The following is a 17,846-nucleotide window of genomic DNA, read 5'->3' as shown; positions in this document are numbered from 1 at the left end:
TACAGTGAAACAGATGCAAGAGGCGTAACAACTGATAAAAGGTGCATACGTAGCTAATAGAGGGCGTAATTTAATAAACGTCATCATACATGATGTCACAAGTGGGTGGATCCATAAGAGAATCCTGCAATGTCAGCAGAAATAGTTGGCAGAAATGCGCGCGCAGCCGCATGACGTGTGATTGACGTGCAACTAGAGGGTGAAGGGGACTTGACATTTAGCTCTACATGTGGAGACAGAAGTCTGGGGTTATGTCAACCTAATCCCAAATCATATCTAATATCCTATGTTTAAAGAACAGTGTTATCCAAAAGAGAGGTCTCTTAGGATAGAATCTTATTCTATACTGACTATACTGACTGTTAGTGCGTGTACAAGCGTCTAAGTGTCTACACTAGATGCGAGGGGGTAGGAATATTTCCATGGTAACGGGGCTATGAATTACTTGCATGAGGGCAGCGAGGCCTGGCCCTGTGCACGGTAGCTGGAGGAATGTTTACCTAAACTACTAGACAGGAATGCATCGGATGAGGGGCGGAGGAGATAATCTTGAAGGTGAAATACAGTTTTTGGCAGGCGACGGGCTAGATCAGGCACCGTTAGCCGCGCAGGGAGTAAGACAAAGTTCATGGTCACAGATGCAGGCTCAGACTGGAGCTTTCAGAGGCAGAAGGCAGAAAAGGCTTGATGACAGAATTCGGGCCTACTCGCCTGAATCTGTAAAATGTGGAAAGTGAGCCACATAAAGTCGGTGGCCTTTCATACTTAGAAAAGGAATATCTGACCCATTCATGGTGGATCTGAAAGAGGACATGTTGGCGGTGGACGCACATATATTTGCGTCTTCAGAACTGGAGCAGGAGGGAACATACATGTACTTATAGCATGTACATGGAGCCGTTGGGGTCTACGATAGGGGACATAACTGATCACAAAATTCATATTTCCTCATTCCCTCCTTGTCCCCTTCGGACCCTTAGGAGATATCGATCTTCATCAATCCATCGATCTGTTCATATAGTATCATTTGTTCTTCTTTCTTCTTCCGGGATCTCGAACGAAAACTTGGATGTGGGATACACGAGGTGGCGCACAGACCACAAATCGCTGGCCCACATTGTAGACATAAGCAGCAACTGAATAGTATGAGAAAGCCAATACCTAGGAAGGAGAGCATTCTCCATCCCCAGGCTGACAACACGCCCCAGAACCAACCGGACCAAGTCCAGGTGCCTGAACTCTGGTGTATCTGGCTTACAATCTTATGAAGGCGAGTTATGGCTTTATATACTGACGGCGAATTTTCTGGTATGAAAATGCAGCAACTTGATCCGATGACCCTACAAGCTCCGCCCCTATCGGCCAGGATGACGTCAAGGACAAGACGATTTTGAAGCACAACAATCCGCATAGCAGACTGCTCTTCTGTTAAATTGCCTAAGGCGGAAATAGTTTCGTTCACTACTGCTTCAAGGGTTCTGGTTAATCTACGTATCAGCTTACTATTAGTGACTGTACCTATATAAGGAAAGAATCCTTTATTGAAATCTGTGTATTTTTCCCATGCTGTTTCAGTGTAATCGACAATTGGGAGATCTCTCTGCTGTCTATTGTGTACTAAATGGGTATTTCTATGATAATCAGGAGGAGCTAGGAAAACAGGTGGCAGAAGGAATGCTATGTAACAGGTACCATCCCAATCTAGAGGTAGGCGTATATATGCGGTCTGGCCACATATAAAGTAGGAATGACGAGAAGCTCTAAATGTAGACTTGCCTTGATCACTGAATTTTATTACAGTGGTGCATTTACTATGACCCATGTGTATGGAACCATTCTTTCTTATACATAATTCCCCCTTTACTGGGAATACTGACATGGCGGGCAAGATTGGTGTAGCTTCAGATTCAACGTTCAGGATCATGAGGTTAAGTGTAAAGTTACCTAATCCATATACTTCATTTTCTAGATCAGTTCCTGTTCTTCTGGGAAGTCCCTCCTTGTTAGGGTAACAGACTTTAAGTAAAACTAGGTTCAGGTTTCCCCATACCCAGTTGTCTTGATAAACTGCGGAATTTGAATCTAGGGAATTAATCAAACTAAACCATGCTCCACAGGAGCCATTATGTGTGAACGGATAGGGAAAGAGGGGCAAAACTCCCTTATAGTTCTGATAGGGAGGGAGTCGGCCACATATCCAACAATTTGTGGCATTGCTGGTTTGATGGGAATGATGTAACATACTAATGAATGTGTTGTTGCGCAGCGCAAATCTATAGGACAACTCATGCGGAGGAAATTCGCTAAAAGAATGTTCTGCAGTTATATTGTAAGCACGTTTAAGAATAGGGTAATACATGTGCAATAGTATGCTGACAATGATGATCAGAAGACTTAGAGAAAACAAAATTAATAATGTTACTGTGCAGTGACTACGAAGTGATTTACAATACGCATGCTTTTTGAGCTGCATCTGATGATTTCTTTCTCTATTCCGGTCTAGAGGATACATGTCAGAGACAAATTCAACCGATTCACCTTGGAGAGGACTTAAACAATCAAATTGTCTGACTTACTAGACCTCAATTTTAGTTTATAAATTTCTGAGTTCGATTGCTCAACCAAGGGGAGCTTTGAGTCTGTCTGTGAGGGAATACAGGGTTGAGTATCTACGCTGGATGGTAGTCCATAAAATTTCTTGATATGACTCGAGTGCAACCACCCTTTCCGTCCCTCGATTTTCACGGCTGTCCTTGTGGTGAGTAGAACCAACTTCGGTGACTTCCACCTAGGATCCAGTTGGGTCTTCCGGTCAAAGTTCCTGACCAAAACCAGGTCACCAGGAACCACGTCATGGGGCTTCACCTCAGTATTATCGGGAAAAGCTGCGGATACCTGTGAACGACAAGATTGTAGTGCAGACATCAAGGAAGCCAGGTAATCTGTCAGCATATTACAGTCAACATCAGTGATTTTGCGAGGTATAGGCGTCCCCCACATATTTGGTGGTCTACCGAAGATCACCTCATACGGGGATAGCCCTGTTCGAGAATGGGCTACCATTCTCATGTAAAAGAGCGCAACTGGTAAGGCTACTATCCAATCGACTCCTTTTTCTCTACATATTTTGGACAATCTAATTTTCAGAGTTTGATTATGACGTTCCACGAGACCTGCTGCCTCGGGATGTCGGACACAGTGAAATTTCCATTGATAGCCTAATAGAAGGGAAACGTGTTTCATTAGTTCGGATGAGAACGGCTGGCCGGTATCTGAGTAGACAACACGTGGTAAACCGTACCGTGGGAAGAATTCTCGAACTAACTGTTTGGCAGTAGTCGGGGCAGTGTAATCTGAAACCGGGTATGCTTCTGTCCAACGGGAAAGAGCACAGACAACTACGAGAACATATTTGAATCCTCGACATCGTTCCATCTGGATATAATCCATCTGGAGGACTTCAAAAGCATGATCGGGAGTTTGAAATCCACCCTGTTCTACGGGGATGCTTTTACCTGGATTAAACTGACAACATATCATACAGGTACGAACCTTTTGTTTAGCTGCGGCTCGTAAATGTTTGTTGAACCAAATGTGTTGAATGCTGTCTAGCATAGCTTTTTCTCCTAGGTGCGCTGGACTATGTATAGTGTTAATGATGACTTGGACCATTGAGTCGGGAAGAAACCATATAGATTTTTCCTTCGTCATCCATCCTTGATCTGTTTGGATCCCTCCTAATTCAGTCCATTTCTTTATTTCTTCTGGTGTAGCATGTGTCTGTATGTCAATTACATCAAGGGCGGGATCCTTAACTGTCATGCAATGTGTTGGTATCGGAACTATTGTCTTTGTCAAGTCAGTTGTGTGAATCTGATCCTGAGCAGTCTGTTTAGCTGTTCTGTCAGCTAGGTCATTACCCTGAGAAATGATATCGGTAACTTTTGTGTGGGCTTTGCATTTCATAATCGATATTGCAGTAGGTAAATGAATCGCGTCTAATAGGGCTTGAATGAGGGGTCCGTGTTGGATGTGGGCACCGTGAGAAGTTAAATAACCTCTCTCTCGCCACAGTACGCCGAAGTCATAAACGACTCCGAATGCATAACGTGAATCTGTGTATATGTTGACTTTTTTATTTGTGGCTTGAATACAGGCTTGTGTCAGAGCGGTGAGCTCTGCTGCTTGAGCTGACAAAGTGTTAATACAATTTGTTTCAATGACTTCAGTGTCTGTTGTGACTGCGTAAGCGGGCACTAACTCTCCTGTACTTGTTCTCATACATGACCCATCTACATACAATGTCAAGTCTGGATCTGGCAAAGGGATATCTGTCAAGTCTTGTCTGGGTTTCGTCGTGATAGTAATGACTTCGACACAATCATGTGCCAATGGATCTGTTCCGCCTACTGGTAACAGTGTGGCAGGATTTAACGTATTACAACGTCTGATTTCTATATGTGGCTGAAACAAAGTTAATTCGTAACCGGTGAGTCTTGCTATAGTCAAGTGTTGTGTTTGTGTGCGGTTCAAGAGAACCTCTACTGCGTGTGGTACTTGTACTGTCAATTGATGTCCTAACACTATGGCATCGCTTTGTCTGATTGCTAAAGCTGTTGCTGCTACTGATTTCAGGCACGCTGGAAGTGCCTGAGCTACTGGATCTAATGTACTAGAGAAATAAGCACATGGTTTGTGTGATCCTGCTTGTTCCTGAGTGAGTACTGACAAAGCAGTACTTTCGCGTTCTGTAACGAAGAGTGTAAACTGTTTACTGTAACATGGTGTTGCTAGGACAGGTGCTTGGCATAAAGCTTTCTTTAAGCTTTCAAAGGCATGTGTATGTTCTGGAGTCCAAGGGAGGACAGTCGATGTGGCTGCCTCCTGTGTTGTCAACTGGATGAGTGGTTTTGCTAGAAATGCATATTGAGGGATCCACTGCCTACAATATGAAGTGAGGCCTATAAGAGCCCGCACCTCCTTTTGTGTCTTGGGTGGTGGCATGTTAGCAATTAACTGGATGCGGTCGGATGTAAGCTGCCTTCCCTCCTTGGACAGCGAGTGCCCAAGATAAACAACTCGCTGGACACAGAATTGCAGCTTGGAAGGGGACACCTTGTGCCCCTTGTCAGCCAGAAATTTCAAAACCGTCAGTGACGCTTTTTCACATTCAGGTTCGCTTCGAGCGGTGATCAGCAGATCATCGACATATTGAAGCAAGGCAGTGTTAACTGGCATGTGGATACTGTCAAGTTCTCGTTTCAGTGCTTGGCTATAGATGCTGGGGCTCTCTGTAAATCCTTGAGGTGCGCGTGTGAATTTAAAACTTCGTCCATTTAAACTAAAACCGAACAAATATTGACTTTCCGGATCAATTGGGACACTAAAGAAAGCATTCTTGAGATCAATTACAGTGAAAAACGTTGCTTCTGAATCAATAGCTGTGAGTAATGAAGAGATATCTGGGACCACAGGGTATTGTGGTACAATACATTTATTTAATTCGCGCAGATCAATAACTAATCGATATACTGGTGGTGCTTTTGGATCCGTTCTTTTAAGGATCGGAATTATCGGGGAATTACATACATTGGAGTCAGTTTCCACAACCACTCCTTGTGCAATGAGCTCGTCAATGATTTGCAGTAAAGCCACTACAGCATCTGGTGGTAACTTGTATTGTCGCATTCGTGGTAGTACTATTCCTGTTTTCAGTGTAACTCGATATGGTGTAATGTTCATGCAACCAACATCAGTGGGGCCTTGTGCCCATAAATGTGTAGGTAAATTCTGCAGTCGGTGATCCATGTCTCTGGATACATAGTGACCTTTAAAGTCACGTAAAAATAGTCGTACTCCTTCCGGAGAGCAACATATTATGGCTCCTAGAGCTTTCAATGTTTTTATACCTAACAAGTTTTCTGGACATGATTTAGTAAGTAATAAATCTGTAGTACGTGTTAATGGACCGACTGTAAGTGGAAGAGGTTGTGTTACGTCATTTATTATCGGTTTTCCTGAGAATCCAAGGGAAATATTTTGTGAGCCTGAGAGGGGTGCCCCTGGAACTTCACTGCATCTTATAGTTGTTCTGCTTGCCCCTGTATCAAGTAAAAACTTTCTGTCTTCCCCTAATAGTTCACTATGTACATAAGGTCCCTCTTGGTCTACAGGAACCTCTATAAGGGGTAAGCCAACTTCCCTCTCTAGGCTATCTCATGAGTATCGCTGATAATCGGGATAATCTGTTTGTGCATACTGATACATTTGTTGTGTTGTTGCTTGTGTTGCAGCAATAGGCTGCGCTTGTGGTGGTGCTACGATCTGTTGTGGAGCTGCCTGTTGCGGAGCTAGTTGTTGCGGAACTAACCTAGGTTGTGCATTCTGAGGGATTTGTTGTTGATTCTGATCCTGTCTAGATGGACGTGGTCTCTCATGCGTTCTACCTGTGGCAATATTATGTTTCAGGACTGGACAATCGTGTATATAATGACCTGGTTGTTTACAATAGTTGCATGTCCCTTTCGCAGGACTTGCGGAATCACCCTTTTGATGACTATCGGCTGGAACTGACTGTGCAACAAGCATTTTCATTTTCGTATCTTTCATACGTCTTTGTTCGTGTTCTTGTTCTTCTCTAATTCTATTGTGATGATATTGTAACATCTGTAGCATCTGTGATGGGGTATTACCTTGCCAGGTACTTTCGAATTTCAATACTCTATTCTTGACTTGTAGCAGAGAATTTTCAACTAATTTTGTCACAAACAGATGTGGATATGACTCACTACTGGCTTTTATGCCACTATTTATACTAAAACATTTTTCAAATCGGGAATAGAAATCACTAGTGTCTTCATCTGGTTTTTGTTTACAGGCTGAGATTGCACCCCAGTCTTCCTTTTTCGTAGTTAATAAACGTGGCAGTACCTGTATTAGTAATCCTGCTAGTGCTGTAGTCTTTTCCCCAAGCCCTGCTCCTGCAGCTCGGGCTTTTTCTTCGTTTTCCAACGCTGTCCAATCTATCTTTTGGTCTCCCACCTCCCATTCTTTTTCTTTGAGTTTCTCATAAACACCGGCGGGTAATAGGACTTTTAATATTTTCATAATATCGGGGTAGGTATACTCTCCCATGAGTAACATGTCTTTTATCTCACGGTGGAAACCTGCTGGGTCCTTGTCATGGCTGGGTACTACTTTCTTCATTTCTAATAATTCCAATTTAGTTATAGGCGTGTACACAAACACACGTGTGAAATTATCGCCGGCACCTCTGATCGGGTGCACTTCGCGTAACGGGTTCTGTCTATCTATGTGATACATTTTTCTTCCCATTATGGGAACTGAGACGTATTCTGGGCATACGAAATTTAAATATTGGTTTCGGGATTCTAGTATTTCCTTAATCAAATCAGTACCTGACCCTCTCCATATGTTCGTGAGTAGTTCTGTCAATACGTCCGGTAAGGGTCCTGGATCGGAGTGTTGGCTTTTATATAATATAAGGAGGTGTTGAATCATGTATATACCAGCTAAACGCTGTTCATATGGGTCTAGATTCAGAAACGTGTGTGCAAGTACATCATCATTGTATTCGCCGGGACTGTCAGCCCATTGTACTGCTGACCTGGCTAATTCTTGTTCGTCCATGGAATCGAGCACGTGGTACCCCCTTCGATCTCGGAGTAATTTATCAGCGGCTTGGAATAAGTGTTCAGGGGATTTTGTATTTAGCATAGGGTTTGGAAAATGTCTATTATATTCTGGACGTATTGGACGTATTGGGTCGTTAAAACCTCCGGTATTATTATGGGATCTTCCTTTACCTACATAAGCTATCGTGTCTACTTGCTCTGATTCTTGCTCCTCCTCCTCTCTGTTTAGGTCAGCGGCGTCTATCTCTAATCTTTCTTCGTGTATTCGTTCTACTTCTTTGCGGATCTTTCGGTACATAGCTACTATACATAACTGTTTATCATGTCTCCCTTCTGATATATTCTGGCCCCAAATGACAAGTTTTTGCATTTCTTCCGGATTTACCCCAGGCCGGTCTTGATTTCTGATTACACAGTTTATGAGGAAACGTAACAGTTGTCCCTGTACCTCCGCTTTCTGGTACTCCATGGCTCTGCTAATACTTTCAGGACCTCGTCCTGACTGGACAAAGTGATATATATTTTCTAAATGGGTAGCCATTCCTGGTAGCTTCGTTAAATATATTGCAGCTCGTCTAATACGTAATGATGACAGCAGCATTTCGTCCCATTTACCGGGCACAGGATCATATCTACAATCTACTAGAAGTTCCTTAAGCATGTCGGGAGTTGCTAGTTTAGGCGTACGTTGGTGTGCTAATTCTCTAAGGGAAAATTTATTTCCTCTGGGTGGCGTAGAAAAAATGTCTGTCGTACCTCCTGTAGCACCGTCTGGGGTGCTGGACGTGAAAGGATTTGTTGAAGGTGAGACAGCAACCGTCGTTGCGGGAAAAGCTGTCGAAACAGATGCATTTGTCGGAATGTATATCGGAGCTTGCTGTTGCGGAGGTACAGACGAAGGATCTTGGCGATGAGCATCATCGGCAAGCGGTCTATGTGGTGCGGTATTAGCATACTCGGGAGCTGCGTCATCTAAATAGGAGGAAAGGAAAACGTCCTTTGCTGTTTTGGGATGTGATTTGGGATGTGCTTTTATCGGAAACAATGGAGGTGGCAAGTCTTTTGGTATTTCCGGAGTAGCCTTAGGTAACCCTTCGGCCAGCAGTGGATACATACCATTCATAAGGGCGTTTCTTTGTCTATCTACTTGTTCTGATTTTACTCGGGTACCTTCCTCAAGTAATAGATTTTCTCGGGTTTTATTTGAATTCTCTCTACCTTTCTCTTCCTGTCTGAGTGCTTTTTCTGTACGTCTATATGATTCTTTACGCCATAATTCAATGGCATCTTTCTGTGACTGCCTGGCTTTCTTTTTCCATAATTCTTCTTCTACTCTCATGATGCAATCTGCATCCCAGGTCCCCGCTGCGGGCCATCTCTGACTCTCTGGTAATTCTTTGGTGTAGTCCACCCATAAATCAAGAAATAATACGGCATCTAGGCCATGCTTATGATACATAAAGTACCCTGGAGTGTCCCTCGGTGGGATGGGAACAGCTTCTTCGAGTACACCTTTTCTAGTTTTGATCTGTCTTAGTTTCGAAAAGAGCGGCATTTTTAGACCTTATTACTAGAACACACTTTATAAAAAACACAATAATGAACAGTCATTCACACCACAGTATATAGAACGTATTTTAAAACATTTAACACTTAACAGTTTTACGAACAATGATAACTAATAGAAAACTAGTTACTGACATCATACTGACACTAGATAATACTTATTTATATGCAAAACATACTATATATACTGCTAAACAGTACAGATACACTGCTAAAACAGTGCAGACCGGATTTGTGTACCCAAACCCGTCCTGACCGGCACAGACTATGTGCACGTAAAATGCCTCCCCGGTAATGGTACTCACCGGGTAGCTCGGAACGGAAGGCCTCGGAACGGAACTGAAACTGGACCGGACTGGACTCGACTCGACTGGACTCGGAACTTCGGAACCTGGCGGGTCTCTGTATACCTCGGATCTTGCTCTCTCAGCTAGGCTCTGGTCGGGATACTTCGCACTTCTCACCGCCTCGTCTGGGTGTTGATCGCAGCCTCAGTCGTCCCCGCTTGGTCGGAGGGAGATACAGGAAATCCTGTAGATACGCGTTTTTGTCCGTTCAGCTGTGGCAGGAGACCGGGCCTGCAACGCACCGCCGGCGCGTGAGATGAGAAAGTGTCCCTATTCGGGCGCCAATTTATGTGGTAAATATTTCGTTACCGGTACTATTTTTTATGCGGTAAAGTCTATTAAGAACAACTCAGTAAAATGAGAGGCAGAATCCGTGGTATTAGAGGTTTTAAAAAGGCTTTATTCCTATAAAAAGGAAGACAATTCGAATTGTGGACATTCTATTCCATCACCACGAAAGTTCAGGAAGGAAGGGCATACATTATTGACAGATAAGCAGTTTTATAGAAAATACATTACAGTGAAACAGATGCAAGAGGCGTAACAACTGATAAAAGGTGCATACGTAGCTAATAGAGGGCGTAATTTAATAAACGTCATCATACATGATGTCACAAGTGGGTGGATCCATAAGAGAATCCTGCAATGTCAGCAGAAATAGTTGGCAGAAATGCGCGCGCAGCCGCATGACGTGTGATTGACGTGCAACTAGAGGGTGAAGGGGACTTGACATTTAGCTCTACATGTGGAGACAGAAGTCTGGGGTTATGTCAACCTAATCCCAAATCATATCTAATATCCTATGTTTAAAGAACAGTGTTATCCAAAAGAGAGGTCTCTTAGGATAGAATCTTATTCTATACTGACTATACTGACTGTTAGTGCGTGTACAAGCGTCTAAGTGTCTACACTAGATGCGAGGGGGTAGGAATATTTCCATGGTAACGGGGCTATGAATTACTTGCATGAGGGCAGCGAGGCCTGGCCCTGTGCACGGTAGCTGGAGGAATGTTTACCTAAACTACTAGACAGGAATGCATCGGATGAGGGGCGGAGGAGATAATCTTGAAGGTGAAATACAGTTTTTGGCAGGCGACGGGCTAGATCAGGCACCGTTAGCCGCGCAGGGAGTAAGACAAAGTTCATGGTCACAGATGCAGGCTCAGACTGGAGCTTTCAGAGGCAGAAGGCAGAAAAGGCTTGATGACAGAATTCGGGCCTACTCGCCTGAATCTGTAAAATGTGGAAAGTGAGCCACATAAAGTCGGTGGCCTTTCATACTTAGAAAAGGAATATCTGACCCATTCATGGTGGATCTGAAAGAGGACATGTTGGCGGTGGACGCACATATATTTGCGTCTTCAGAACTGGAGCAGGAGGGAACATACATGTACTTATAGCATGTACATGGAGCCGTTGGGGTCTACGATAGGGGACATAACTGATCACAAAATTCATATTTCCTCATTTCACTCCAGCAATAGTTTCAATATTTGTCTTAAAATCCAAAGGTAAGTACACCACTCTTCCTTCAACCCTCTTTGCAAGTCTGTTGGTGACATGTTACATGTTTTAGGCTCCATCCGAATTATAGTTTGAAAAGAATTAACACATTGGATTAGAACAGGCTCGTATGTATTCAATTTTGCCAGTTCCTCCGGAATAGCTACTAATTCTAAGTTATTATGTACTGCTCTAAAAGGCATTTTGTTCTCTTCTAATTTGTTATAACAATATTTACATATACGTTGATCACTACCTAACTCAAATTGACCTTCCATCAACAAGTAAATTGTAAATTCTACCCACTTACCATTGTTCTCCTTTTCACTTTTCAAATGCAAATCAACATTCCTACTTTGACTTTTATAATCAGTACATCGACAACAAACACAAACATAGTCTCGTATTTTACACCACACTACATTAAACTTTACAATTTCTTCTTCTAACTGATCAGTGCTAATCACTTTCCCATCTCCTCCAACATCTGTAATTGTCAAACTTTCACGTTCTATGAACTGCTCCTCTGAACCAAAATATCACATTTCAATATCATCACACTTTTTTGAACAATAAAGAAGCATATAAAAGACTTGTTCTCAGTTCACTTAAAAATAATGCAGAACTTTTTACATAGTACACTTTCCTCACAAACGTCCACATTTCTGAATAACATACTGCGAACATCCGCAACTGATAAAAAACTCTTTTACAAACTTTTCTTCAAAGACAAGCCAGAGAATACCCATACTTCTCAGTATATTTTCTTACGTGACATAGATCTAGTCCTTGTAACAACCTAACGTTCCGTTTAATACTTTCTCTTCAAAATCACAATGAATAACTTCTGTTTTAAATTGAAAGCACTATCCACCATACTTTCAATACACTGTTTCTCTTTCAATTCAAAAACATTCCTTTTATATTTGAAGCATTCTTTAATTGAATTCTGAATCACTCTAGATCGAAAAAGTCTCTAACGATTTTCATGAAACTCCTTTTGTCTCCGAGTAACAGATACTATTTCTTTATCATCTTTCTTTTTCCTGGTATTTGAAATTTAACTCTGCTTCACCTTACTTGAAAAATTCCTATTTTTCCTCTTGTGTGATCCTTTTTTCATCTTGTACTTATAGTAGAACAAAGTTTGTCTGTACTACTCCCATTCTTTCCAAATACAAACTTTTGCCTTTTGCAGAAATATATATTTTTCTTCTCTTTTCTTTTTTTTTTTTACTTCTTCTTGGCATTTCCAAATTTTAATCCAAACAAAATAATTTTCTGGAAAAAAAAAAAAATTCAATTATTTTTCACATGTGTTCACTATGTTAAAATTATAACATACAATTACAAAACTTCCACTAACGACTTCCACACCCAGTGCTGCAACGTGATTGAACACGACAGAGCAGCACTAACATGACAAGTAGTGCCATAGAACCTACAGCAAGTATTTATTTAATTATTTACAAACATCTTTACAATTTATATGTAACTGCACTACCTCGTACTTTTCACCTCTCCGCCACACCCCACCACCCCACACCACTCTCTCTGCAACCCACCACAGACAACTTTATAGATAGTATTTTAAAAAAATAATAATCTATGTACTTAAAATGATATTATCAACCAAAAAGCACACACCAAAATTACCATTAGCCTACAATTGTATCTACAACTTTCCAAACATAACACTGCCCCCCCGGTTTTAAGTGCAGGGGGGTGTCTGTGGGTGTCTGAGCAACAGCACTTTATTTTAGGTGGCCTTTAAACAGGTCTTTATGGGGGTCTACTTTCGGGCCTCGCAAACCTCATCCCTTTTTTGTTCTTCTTTATTGCACTGCAGTGAGACTGTGAGAGCATGCACATTACTCACTACTTAGAAGTGCAGACATCATGCCAGGTGACTCGCATTGTAGGAGAAGGGAAATCCTTTAAAAAGACACTTTTTCTCTCAGAATTTCCCTTCTCTTTTTGCAACGCAGGAGCAACATCTTCGTGGGGTAATTAGCAAACACACCACCAGGCGCGCATCGCCCATTGCCCCGGACTCTTGCAAACAGCTTGTCGAGTGCACACACACAGCCGCACCTGATTTCTTCACAGGTTTTCAAAAGATCATTTTTGGTAAAGAAGACTGTTCTTTTTCACCCCTTTTTACAGCCCCTACATACCCACTCTGCCTATTGCTGAAACAATTAGGCTCTCCTGAAATTTCGTTCTGGTTGTGCCTCTTCAAACGACCACAAGCAAGCAACTCCAGCACGAACCTGCTCGGACCTTACACATTCTCTTGTTTTAGGGCTACGAAAACACACGCTTTGCCTGCCTCACTTAGTTCTCACACCCCCTCTTCTTTAATATCAACACAAAAGCTTTCCACTTACTTTTATATTCCTATACTTTACTTCACATGGAAATATAGAAATCAAGGTTATCACCACCCGGTGGGCGGAATTTGCGAAATTGCCTTTCGCGAAATTTCACGAAATGGCAAAAAAAACTTCGTAGACACACGAAATTTCGCGTGCTCGCGGAGATTTTGGGCTGATTACTGAATTTGGACTTCAACTCGGGCACCTGCTTTATTTATATCTGTAAGTGCTTCCTGTTGATGTTTAATTTTTGTGACAGGAGCATCGTGCCAGAATGAATACTGCCCTGCATATTTACCCAAGAAGATGCCACCGTTTTGTGCAATACCTCTACTCAACTGGAGTACTTTCTACTGGCTAATCAGTAAGGGCTACCTCGTTGGGTAAATGTACACTACAGCTGCGTAAAGGGCCAGAAAAGTTGTCTACAGCGACCATGTGTGTCTGTAACGTTGCCACCGCACCGACGGGCGCCGGGGTCCCTCGAGTGAGCTGTCCATCATAGTGGGGGAGGGGCGGGAAGACATGGCACACCGCTGGTGTGTGGGCCGGGGTCAAACGGGTGGGGCTTCCATGCAGTTCACATGCCTCTTGTTCATAAAGGGCCAGAGACCGAGCAGAGCAGCAGATGAGGAGACAGAACCTCCTGGTGTCAGGAACTACACGGGGATTGCGCTCGAGAAACTCATGGATGCACAGAGCTCCATCAAGGATCACAGCAAATTGTTGACGGTAGATATGAGGAGACAGCACACCTGCCTAGCCTCGACCGTGCTCACGCATGTTTTATGCTGATTAATGCGTTACTGAATTTGAGCTTCAACTCGGGCACCTGCTTTATTTATATCTGTAAGTGCTTCCTGTTGAGGTTTAGTGACAGGAGCATCATGCCAGAATGAATCCTGCCCTGAATATTTCCGTTCCGCCGCGGATCGCGTAAGTTTCGACATTTTCACGTTCCGCGCGGAATGCAAAAATGCCGAACTTTCGCAAGTTCCGCGAGCGGAACAGAATTTGTTGCCCACCCTTACAAATTACCTCTCTGGTATACTTTCTCAAATATAAGAAATACAGGTATTCAGTATTTGTCAGTCACGGCCACTTTTAAACAGTGTACCTATATACAACTCGACAAAACGTTATGTTTCTAAATTAACGCCTTACACTTAAAAGCTCCTTTACATTTCTTTTGCTATATGTACCTTTCTTTAAAACACAACCAGAGAAGGATGGTGAAGTATGCTCCACAAAGAGCAACTCAAAGCTTTGTTATTCTTTATAAAATAATCTGCCTGTCAATGCTTTTCGTAAACCTTTTCGACCCCTTAACAGGCTGGATCGATGAGTATAATACGTCCTATTTAGGATCGGGGTGGACGATGCCCGAAAATAAGAACGTATAGTTGAATAAAAGGCGAGTGGATGCATGGCCAGATGCATCAATGCATATATACATAGATGGATGTATCGATGTATGAATGGAAGGATAAATGAATACAGGGACCAGTACTTACGATAGACTGGTGAACTGATAGATGCTTAGGATTGGTTATGGGACAGATGTATCTATGGATATATAGGCGTATGGCTGCATGAATGACACAGTGCTTACAATAGGCGAGTGCGCTCATAGATGCTTAAGATAAGTGCAGGAACAGATGTATGTATGTATATAAGTAGGAATGTTTGCATCAATTAAAAGATGGTTGGATGGCGCAGTGCTTAGGATAGATGAATGCTGGGCTTTAATTGGGCCGGGTCTGAGGACCAGCACTTGTTTTCAAGAAGCCTCCAAAACGGTCTCTATCAGGTTCAATTTTCAGCCCTCGCAAACATAGTCCATTTTATTTTCGGCCCTCGCAAACATAGTCATTTTTTTTATTTTTTTATTGCACTGCAGTGAGAGCATGCACATCGATGTACGCCTGTTTATTTTGCTCACTACAGAGAACTGGAGACATCACACTACGTTACCCACGTTTTAGAAGGAAGGGAAATCCTTTAAAGAATTTTTTTTTTCCAAACGTAGGATAATTGGAGAGGATTTTCTAAAGCACACAATGATACTTATCTTGATTTAGACCACGGCCCAATTTGCATAGCCCACACCCCTTTAAGAGCTTTGCCCCACCCCCTTTTAGAGCACCCCCACTTTCTGAAACGCTCATAAGCAAAGCGTATTAAAACATGCAAATTTGCAAGTAAAACATATACCATGCCATAGGGCACTTTATAAGTGCTCCCAGTGGTACTACATCACCTCTATTAGCTCGACATCTGCACGTTACTATATTATGTGTTTTAATCAGAAACATACCCACCTCCCCCACATCCACAACCACCCACGCCATTCGTTAACTGTACAAAATCAAAAAGAAACCCCCACCATTCCTAGTAGCGCCACTATACCCATACAAAGGCATAATTTTAACAGGTGTGTGCTAGAACACTTATCAACAACAAGTATTCAAAAATGCAAATTCATGGGGAAAACATAAACAATACCATAGCACGGTTAATAAATGGGCCCTATGAAACGACATTACCTTTACTAACAACACATGCCCACGTTACAAATGTCCGTCTTATAATCAGCAACATACGCACATCCCCCACCCCCACCCATACCATGCTTAACCTTACGAAATCAAACAACGAGCCCCTGCACTCCCGTTACCGCCACTATAGCCATAGATAGACTTAATGTCAACAGGTGTCTGCCGGAATGCTCATCAGCAAAAGCTATTAAAACTTACAATTTTGCAACTCAAACATACACCATACCATAAGACGGTTTATAAATAGTCACAGTACCACTACACCACTTCAACACGCGCCCTTGCTTAACTTTACGCAATAAAAGAAAGAGCCCAAGCAAACGTAGAAGCGCCACTATAGCCATACACAGCCTTAACTTCAACAGATGTCTACTGAAAAGCTCATCAGCAAACCGTATTAAAACATGCAAATTTGCGGGTCAAACATATACCATGCCATAGGGCACTTTATAAGTGCTTCCAGTGGTACTACATCACCTTTAGTAGCTCCACATCTCCACGTTACTATATTCTGTATTTCAAACAGCAACATAACTACCTCCCCCACAACCACCCCGCCCTTGGTTAACAGTAAAAAATCAAACATAAATCCACCATTCCTAGTAGTGTCCCTATACACATACACAGGCTTAATTTTAACATGTGTCTACCGGAACACTTATCAGCAAAAACTATTCAAACATGCAAATTTGCGGGTAAAACATAAACCATCCCATAGCACTGTTTATAAATGGGCCCAGTGAAACTACATTACCTTTAGTAACTACACATGCCCACGTTACAACTATACGTCTTATAATCAGCAACATACGCACCTCCCCACCCCACCCATCCCTTGCTTAACCTTACGAAATCAAACAACGAGCCCCAGCACTCACCTTACCGCCACTATAGCCATACATAGACTTAATGTCAACAGGTGTCTGCCGGAACGCTCATCAACAAAAGCTATTAAAACCTGCAATTTTGCAACTCACACATACACCATACCATAAGACGGTTTATAAATAGTCACAGTACCACTACACCACCTCAACACCGGCCCTTGCTTAACTTTACGCAATAAAAGAAAGAGCCCCACAAACATAGAAGCGCCACTATAGCCATACAGAGGCTTAATTTCAACAGATGTCTCCCGAAAAGCTCATCAGCAAAACGTATTAAAACATGCAAATTTGCGGTTAAAACAGATACCATGCCATATGGCACTTTATAAGTGTTCTGAGTGGTACTACATCACCTTTAGTACCTCCACATCTCCACGTTACTATATTCTGTGTTTCAAACAGCAACATAACTACCTCCCCCACACCCACCCCCCCTGTGCTTAAAATACGAAATCAAACAGAAACCCCCCCATTCCTAGTAGCGCCACTATACCCTTATAGCACGGTTTATAAATGGGCCCAGTCAAACTACACCACCTTTACTAGCTAGACATCTATATGTTACGAAAATCGCTTAAACACTCTGTAGAGTGTATAGCAGGGCATGGGGAGAGTAAACAAAGTTCTAATTCCCAAACTTTTGATATACAGTTCCTTTACTGTATCTATATTAAAGATATTAAATGGAATGAATAAATTGACGAGTGTCTCAAAAGGGATAGTGAAGCTCACCATCAGTAAAACACGAACCACTTCAACATCTACATATATCCGCCACAGCGACACAGCCTGACAAAGAGTATCACTTATAATCACATGTAGTTCTCTAATGTCAACAAAGTCATACAAAAGGTATACCGCACATTTACATTTTTTTATCTGTCACACATTTGTAAAACATCTCTTCTAAAGAAGCACTCCCCAACTACTTCTATTCCATAAGAACAGACAA

The 17,846-nt window shown here is 42.3% G+C and overlaps 1 protein-coding gene across 1 annotated transcript in view; it reads right to left on the bottom strand.

Annotated features, from left to right (window-relative positions):
* The window catches only part of ADGRG4 (adhesion G protein-coupled receptor G4), a 1,724,535-nt gene that overhangs the window by 1,000,833 nt on the left and 705,856 nt on the right, over positions 1–17,846 (bottom strand). The window lies entirely within an intron of this gene.

Source organism: Triturus cristatus, chromosome 5_2 (assembly GCF_964204655.1).
Source record: "Triturus cristatus chromosome 5_2, aTriCri1.1, whole genome shotgun sequence".
NCBI lineage: Eukaryota > Metazoa > Chordata > Amphibia > Caudata > Salamandridae > Triturus > Triturus cristatus.
This window is presented reverse-complemented; position numbering and strand designations above follow the sequence as displayed.